Here is a 9571-nt window from a genome sequence, read left to right on the forward strand (position 1 = left end):
TAAATTTATGCCCCTTAAAAAAGCTTTAGTTGTTTCCTATAAATTTTAGGGATCTGTATATTCATAATCATTGTCCAGGATAAATATTTTTAGTTCTCTATTGGCCATAGAGCAATAGAGAAATCTGGGTCGGATAATATAGATATATTGCATTTCTAGCTATATATGTTTGAATTATTATTTGATAAGCACATACCTAAAAAGGCTGGCACATGGTATATGAATAGATCCAATATGTAATTTTACAACTTGTTCAATAGAGACTTTTGGAACAAGAAAAAAATCTATTCTGGAATAAGACCTGTGTGGATTGGAGTAAAATGTGTAATCTCTATTTTCTGGGTTCAGCAGGCGCCAAACATCTATCAGACCTACTTCATCTAACATTTGACATATTACTTTTTGTCTATGGCTTGATATAGTTGGTAGACTACTGGGTTTTTTGTCCACTTTCCCATCCATCACAGTTCCAGTCAGCACCAATAATAACATTAGGGACACTTAAGCAATGCAGTTAATTGTGTGAACAGATTCACTTGAATATTTGGTGCAGCATCCACATATAAAATGCTTACCATTTCACCATATAAAAAAACAGAGAGAAAAACAAAATAACCATCTCAGACAGATTCGAAATGCTCAATTTTTAGCAGCAGGTCCTTATGAATTAAAATAGCATCTCCTCTACTTTTGCTATTATATGTAGCAAAGAAAACTTGCCCAATCCAATCTTTCTTTAATTTCAGATGCCCAAAGTCCGTTAAATGAGTCTCCTGAAGCAATCCATTAGTTACTTTCTTTTCTTCTTTTACTTTCTTCAAAAAATCACACAAAACATAGAAAACATAAAAACAACATGGAACACAAACTGCACCCTTAAAACACAAAAAGCACAGAACCCCATCCCTCCCACCCGAATAGTTAAAGGCACAGCCCAAGACTGGATAATCTGTGCTGTGCCAAACCATATGCCTAACCACTAAATGAGGGAGCCTGTGTCTGTCAATCATTATTAAATGCAAAATGAAAAAAAGATCTAACTCTCAGCATTTACTATCTTGAAACTGGTATTATTAGAATAATAATAATAATTGAGAAATAATAATAACAAAATGAAGAAAACTAACTAACTAAATAAATAAATACATAAGGAAAAGAAGAAGACAACCAGTGGTGCTATTATCATTATTATAATTAGACAAGCACAGTGTCTAATTACAACTGACATGAACCTATTAACAGGAAAAAAATGTTTTTCGTTCTGTAGACTCTCCAAAGTCTATCAAAATAAAGTGTCCACATCTGGACCAAACTAATGATATTTGAGAGAGAAATAAATAAATAAAAATAAATAATTATTATTAGGTTTTTTAAATAAAGGTGGAGATTACTTTATCAGTCTTTGCTGCAACAGCGGGCCAACTGAGAGGGGCCCACTAGTCTATAGATTATGAAGGCTCACTAACCTGGATTTCATTCACATAGATCTCTGCCTCATTAAATGAATGAAACCTTAAGTTATTGCCTTCGTGGTCAATAGTTAGAGTTGCAGAGCATGGCATACCTTTTTACCAATTTTTGGATTTTTTTTTTTCACCGGCAGGAAAGCCTTGCGTTTGGACTGAACTGCTTTGCTGAGGTTGGGGAAAAGGTGTACCCTTTTATCTTTGAAGTGTAGCTCTCTGTTCTCACGTGACAGTCGCAGGACCTTCATTTTATCCTGGTAGTTGAGGAACTTCACGATTATGGGTCGAGGTTCAGTAGATCGGTCCTGTCACACATGGCGACCCAATGGCTCCTCTCCATGCAGAGCGGAGTATATCAGGAATCAGGTGTCGCAGGAAAGCCATCATATCAGCTCCCTCGGATCCCTCTGGAACTCCTACAATCCGCAGATTTGACTGTCTGATCTTATTCTCCAGGTAGGCCACCTTTAATTGTTGCAAATTATGTATTAGATTTCCTTTTTCAAAAACTGCATTCCAATAATAATTAAGTTCAATAATAGTTCAATACAACTTAGACAGACAGGCCCTAGCAGAGCTCACTCATGCACACCCTCCCATTCCACCATCTTTTGTGTGTTATTGTTACCATTGTGTTAATGTTTAATGCTGCCTGTGATTTTATAGAAGCTTCTTGTAGAATCACTGTGGACGAGAACACTACACTAGTTCAGTAGCTCACTGAGAGCAACAACAGCTGTGTGAATCAAATAAAACAATAATACTTAGATTTTCTGCATCACTGATAAACTGAAGGTCTCCATGTAAGATGTGAATAATAATAATAATAATAATAACACTGACAATAATAATAAATGAATACATGGATAAAACTGGCATTTATGTAGTGTTACAGCTCCAAGAGTGAATGAAATGCATTCATAACATTTTCTCTCAGCTGACAGTCTGTATGGCTAATATACTGACTCTGATTATAGAGTGATGTTTCACAGAGAAATTGTGAGAGGAGCTTTTCAGCTGATTTCAAGTGAAAACTCAGTACATAACTTGCTCCCGACCAGGTATGCATAAACTACTATGGTGATCTAGCCTAGTTAAAAGAGAACCACCTTCATAGGATTAAATAACCCTGGCTTTAGACTCAACATACCTCACTAAGACAGTAATCTTCCTTCATCCTCATCCATCATCATAGCAGCTGAACTGCAGCAGTAAAAAAAGTCAAATTAAAAGAAATGTATAACTTTAATAAAAATTACAACACCACACTGTTGTGGTGAATCAAGTAAGGACAGTTTAAATGCACAACGAATCTAAACAATACATATCTTCATTATCATCCTTGGCATGTCGACAGTTTGAATTACTTTGTGATCATTTTGACTTAACAACTCCTTAAGGACTTAAATTGTAGACAAAAAAGTTTAAATTTTTAAAGTTAAAATTATATATGTAATAATAATAATAATAATAATAATAATAATAGTAAAGTGAGTATCTCACGCTTGTGATGATATCCCCCAATTTTTGTTTGGTCAATATTTTTTAGGCTTATTTATTTTCAGTTATTGTTTTAAAAGTTGCTAAAAAAAAAAAAGTCGACACATCCCTCAAAATGTAGCAGAATTTAAGGACAAATTTTAATTTTATTTTTTAAAGTACTATTAAAAACTGACTATCTACCTTGCACCTTGTAAAATCACTAATAAGAGGACATGCTATTTACTATTCATGTGTCGAATATGCAATATTATTTTCATTTATCCCATCAAGACAGACAGAAATGTAATATCAAGTGCTAATGTGTGGAGGTTTTGCCATAATTGTCTTGTGTTTAGACATGAATGATAATACTTAGGCTGAATATGACATTTCATGATCATATTCATTAAACTCTCCATGCCTGTTTATAGTGTGGATCCTAAAACCAGCCTACAGGCATATGACCACAAACACCTTGAATGCTACTGTGCAACAAATCATGCTGAATTGTTGGATACACTATTACCTCTGACTTCTGATCTGAAACAGATTTTGGTGATTTCTGGATGGATTTTGGTCAGGTATAATTGTAATTATTAGAAGTGACAGTAGCCACATGCTACAAATGGCTTTTGGGACATTTTCCTCTTCTAACAGAAAGAAAGACATCCACCCTGTAAACACTTCCATTAAGACACAGCACTGAGGCGTCCTGAGCTGTGTTTTCACAGAGCTCAAGTGCTACAGTAAATGGGGCTGGTTCTTAATCACTTGCATTGATGCAGGCTTCCTCGAATTCAGCCTGCGCTTGGGACAAATTGTCAACTGACTCATTAGCGCCACTCAGAGTATTGCTGAGCAGTTGTCACCTGGCTCTCAGTCTATTAATCTATGTGAGGGATCATGTGAGCCTTTAAAGACCAAACCAGAGATCTGGAGCCTTGCTGCAAGCAACACTGTCATTATAACCTTTGATTATCGACATTGGTCTCTGACAAACACTCACCAACAGATTTCAAACCAGAGGCGTTTAACAAGCTAACCTGACTTTATGGTTTTCAGTTGGCTAAAAATGAAGCTATATTAACAAAATTTGACCATTTCAATGAATACATCATAAATGTAAGAAACACACTGGCCACATCACTGCGGTATATGCAGTGGGCCCAAAAGCTTTGCTAAGCTTGTCTATTGGCCTGGGCATTGGACACAGATTTTTGGAGGGACTGTAGACTTCTTTAAAATCCAAATAGTGGACTATGAGTGTGAACTAGTCCATTTGTGGACAAGTGTGAACTGAACTTTGAGTTAGCTCATGTGAAGTGTGACCTTGTACCACACTGGCTTTAAGTGCTGTGTGCTAACTAAGCTAGCAGCTAGTGCTGGGGTTAACTCACCCAAATATGGTCAGTTATGGCTTCAAAAAAAACCAAGAAGACAGACGCCAAAATTCCAAAGTTGAGGCTTCAGAGCAGAAGTGCACAAAACAATTGTTGATGTCATGGTCGCTATGTTCATTATTTTAATTAGTTTATGTTTTGAAAAGAAAATTATAAAGTCATGAATTCGATTTTCAAGACTGAATCATCTTTTAAGAAAGTCAAACATAACAAGAATTCATAAAGCTCATAAAACACAAGAAAAGAGTGGTGAAGGGCTGAGATATTTTTGGATGCCAACCAGGATGTTAGCATTACACTGGTTCCCTTGTGAAAAACCTTATGGGATTTTTGATTATCGCCAAAAATAAGCTCTGTGACAAACAAGTTATGATACTTATATGTTTTGTTCAGCATAATAATCTTCACAGATGAACACAATTTTTGTGTGTTTTGAAGCGTAAATGAAATCGCCAGAAGCAAAAAGCTATTGTTCAGCTATTAAAAAACTACATTGTGGTCGCATGACTAAAACATCACCACCCCAAATCATTCAACTTCACTGTAAAAACATATTAAAACACAATTGAAAAATATAATTAACATAAATCTACAAGCTCGATCGCAATTGTTGCTATAAAGCTGTAAAGGCCGCTAGTAGGTTAAATGAGTTTCTTTGTCCGGTGTGATGACGTCTAACATCCCAGATAAACAATGTAGTCCAATTTGGCCACTTGTTAGCAACCACTTTTTTTACGATGTATAAGGCCTCAAAAGTTCAAAAACTGAGTTTATACAGACATATTTTATGTTGCAGAACAATATGTCTAAATATCTAAGTCTAATTTTCTAAAGTCTAAATTTCTAAGTGCTTTGGCAGTGCTTCTAAATTTCTAAGTGCTTTGAAAGATTAGTTCTGGGGCATATCAAATTCACCCTCTCCCCCAACTTAGTCCAGCACCAGTATGCATACAGGGCAAACAGATCCACTGAGGATGCCATAAACACAGTCCTCCATACCACACTGACACACTTGGAGCAGAAGGGGACATATGTCAGGATGCTGATTGTGGATTACAGCTCAGCTTTTAACACAATTGCAGGACCTTGGTCTCAGTAACCATCTGTGTCTGTGGATTAAAGACTTTCTTATAAACCGCCCACAGACAGTGAGACTTGGCCCTTACATCTCCCCGAGCCTGACCCTCCGCACAGGAGCACTGCATGGTTGTGTGCTTAACCCCACCCTCTCCTCCCTCTATACATTAGACTTCACACTAACACACCCCACAAATACAATCATAAAATTTGCAGACAATGCAACAGTGGTAGGACTCATCTCAAATGGCGAGAAATGAGACAGTGTTCAGAGAAGAGGTCTGCAAATTAACAGAATGGTGTGCAGTGAATAACCTGGAGCACCTGCCACTAAAGATAGGAGAGGAGGAGGTGGAGAGGGTACCCAGTTTCAAATTCCTGGAAACCCACATCAGTGAGGACCTTAGGTGAACTGTAAACTCCACCGCTCTGGTAAAAAAGGCCCAGCAGAGACTATACTTCCTCAGGACGCTGAGGAGGATCAACCTCTCTGCAAAGTTGCTGGAGTCTTTCTACCACTGCTTTGTGGAAAGCATCCTCACTTACTGCATCACTGCGTTGTATGGGAACTGTTCAGCGGCAGACAGGGTGGCTCTCCAGAGGATGATGAACGTGGCAAAAAAAATCAGTGGACTACCACTGCCCCCCCTGGAAGACATTTACAGGTCTCGCTGCCACGGCAGAGCCTGCAGGATTTTAAAAGACAGTACCCACCCATCATCTGTTTACACTGCTGCCCTCTGAAAGATGCTACAGGGACCTGAAATACCACAGTCATACATGAACTGAACTCTCACCCCCCCAATCCTCCTCCCAGCCCTACCACCACTGCAATAATTCCACTGCATATGCACTTTACCATTTGTACAGCACCTCATTTTTTTGTGTATTTATCTTATTTAACAGTTATCTATTTTAATGTGTGAATATGTGAGTGTGTTTGAGCAGAGTGAATGGAAAGAGTTTTTTTTATGAGAGACAGTAAATCTTGTTGTTTGTGGACATAGAATGACAATAAAGGCATTCATTCATTCATCCATCTTTAGCCTATGTTAACCACAGACCGTATTTAAGGCGTACCAAAAACCCATTCAAAAAAACCCATAGACTTTGAGACTAGGGAGCTTAAGTGGAAAAAGGCTAACAGACATTTTAGGACTCATTACTTCACCACTCCATAAGAACTCTGCACTTTAACATCTGGAAAAACTCTCAATATATTTCATTAAGAGATTTATCAGCAGGTCAGTCAAATATCACTTTATAAATTAGTGACCTGATAATCTGAATGAGTAGCTGGCTTTACAACACATTTTGTGTTTTGTCCTGTCCACAACTTCATGGTTTTGGCATGGACTCCCCGGTCTGTCTGGGGCGGGGTTATTTCTGTAGTGATGTTTCTGAGAGCTTTGATCAACTCCTGGTCCAAACAGCCCTCCATGATGGTGTTTCCTCATTTTAGTCGTCTGTGCTCAGCCATGTTTCTTATCCAAAGCCATTCTGTTCTGAGCCTTTTTAATGTCATCTTTCTGTTTGTGTTGTGGGGGGTGGGCCAGGAAAGAAGGGGTTGGTTCATATATTTTTTTTTTTTGTTGTTGTTTTTTTTAATGTTTTTAACTTGTAAAGCACTTTGTGCTACATTAAATGTATAAAAAGTGCTCTATAAATAAAGTTTGATTTGATTTTGCTGGGAGCTGTTGTTTACTCAGCTGGATCCCCGTGCAGATGGTGTCAGCTACTGCCTTCAGCACCTGGTCATGGCGCCATGTATATCTCCCCTCTCCCAGGGCTTTCGGGCAGCAACTAAAGATGTGCTCCAGGGAACCACATGCTAGACACAGTGGGCACGTTGGTGTTTGTGCTAGTCCTCGGCTATGCAGGTTGGATGGGCTTGGGAGGACATCATACACCGACTGGATCAGAAACTTGAATCTTGCTGGTTCTGACTTCCAAATTTCTGTCCAGGTTATCTTTCGGGCAGATGCATGGTTCTAATTGGTCCAAGCTCCTTGCTGGCACATGGCCACTGTCCTGCTGTGACGTTTCTCCTCCACCTCTGCACGGCTGGCATCTCTCTCTCCCCTGGGCTTTGTTGTAGCAAGGTCTTGTATGGCTAGTCCTGCAAATCCAACTACCACAGAGCCTACAAAGACACTGTGCCTTAGCCTCGCTTCTGCGTGGTCGACTGCCTCCTGAGCCTGCCACTTCCTTACGGTTCTGACCACGATGCCTGCAGATGAGTCTCTATAAAGAAGCACCTCCCTGGCTCTGGTGACTTTAAATTCCTCTGTCAGGCTGGTGAAAGGAAGTTGCAGCTCGCTTGTGTGACCATAAAGGGCAATGCTGCTTAGGCTCTTCAGCACCCAGCCACCTCCGAAGGGACTTGCTGATGTTGCGCTTGAAGCCCTCCACGGTGGATATTGGGACTTTGTATATCAACAGTTGCCACAGGAGTCTTGGCAGGATACCATGTTGATATATCCATGCCTTGAACTTCCCCGGTAGGCCGGATTTGTCCACTGCTAATAGCCAGGTGTTAATTTCCCTCTGGGTTGACTGGACCGCTGCCTTCTCTGGGTACTGTTGAAAATTTTCCTGTGGCTTTTCACGGGCTTCTCCGACACTGATGGAATTAGGATGCCGTCCAAGTGAAAGCGCTGCTTGTATTCCACTCTCCCCTTCCATCGGATTATGCCATTAAAAAAAAATCAGCTTTAATGTTTAAGCTTTTCATGTTTACTGTAGATATATGGGTCCTTCACCAGAGGCTGCTGGAACTCGTAGATTGCTTCACTTCTCATGTGTTCTCAGGCAGCTCCAACAAGGGTCTTACAACTACACTGCTGTGCTCCATAGACTCACATACAATCTTTTCAGATTTTCAGGCTGGTTTTGTGGACCTTGAGCTAAATGTGCCTGGGGCATGTGTGACAATGCTACTTGTTACCTGGAGAGACTGAAAGGAGATATGTGTTTCTTCTTGTTTTTTAATGTTTAAAACAGTGAAGAAAGACCTACGGGGCTTGACAGTGGAGAGGATCAGAGAAATTTGCTGACATTAACCAGCCGTGTATTATCGCAGTGTGTGCTGATGAACAGTGTTTAGAGAATATTTTTCCCCCTAATGCCTCTACAACACGAGTTTGTCTATTCATCTGCCTGTGCAAATCTGTGCCGTGGCGTGATTTCGCTGTGTGGCAGCATACACCATCTTTGTGTGTGCACTACGGAGATAACTTAATGTCATTGCTGGTTCCTTGACTGACCTGACCTAACTTCTGCCTCCTCCCCACTGGTGTGTTCGCCCCTCCCGTGTGCTTTCCCAGCCTGTTTTCATTGAAGACTCATAAAATATCACTGTTTTGATATAGTGCTTAATTGTTGTAAGAACATGATGCCAAAAACCAGCTTTCCTGCGCGCATGAAATGCTGCTGGATGGCGTCAGCCAGTGGACAACTGGTGGACGGCCAACAAACCCCTAACTTTGTTGCTTAATCCCACACCATCCATGCCAGCATGTGTGTTTGTTCCCTAAACATAACCACATGCAGGGTAATCCCACTATGTGCTTGGTATCCCAGAACATCAAGAGCAGATACACGAAAACGTGATATGTAGAGCGTTCTGGCTGGTATTGGATCCTCTGCTTGCCCATGGACATGTCCTGCCTGCTCCTCATAGTACCACAGCACACATTTGAACTGTCTTGTGCGTGTTTGTGCATCCTGCAGATGCCAGTGACTCACCTCCTGCTGTTTGGTTGTGTCCTGCTGAAGCTCCTGGATCAATCCCATGCCTTGGGAGACCCCAAGCCAGGGAAGACTTTCCTGCAATTTCACTTGCCTGGTCATTCCATATTCTGCTACGAGATGCATTAAAGGAACTATGAACTTTCTAGACTTACCACTGTCCATCAATCCCCCTGTTCCTTATCCCCCAGTTACCCCCACAGTATTTTTACCAGCACATCTTCACCTACCAGACTGACAGTGTTGATTGTGCTTCCCAGCCTCTGAACCCCAGACCCTAAAAACCTTATCCTGGAGCTTGCACCTGACCTGGTATCTGCACCTGAATGCACCTTTTTGCTGTCTACTCCAGTTTATTGTTCATTGTTCATATTAATCTCATTGCCAGCCAGTATT

At 40.3% G+C, this 9571-nt stretch overlaps 1 pseudogene; it reads right to left on the reverse strand.

Moving 5' to 3' along the window:
• Positions 1 to 1757: 1757 nt before the first annotated feature.
• Positions 1758 to 9220, reverse strand: LOC121949055 (annotated as a pseudogene).
• Positions 9221 to 9571: the final 351 nt, after the last annotated feature.

The sequence above is a fragment of the Plectropomus leopardus genome, chromosome 10 (assembly GCF_008729295.1).
Source record: "Plectropomus leopardus isolate mb chromosome 10, YSFRI_Pleo_2.0, whole genome shotgun sequence".
In the NCBI taxonomy this organism is placed as follows: Eukaryota; Metazoa; Chordata; class Actinopteri; order Perciformes; family Serranidae; genus Plectropomus; species Plectropomus leopardus.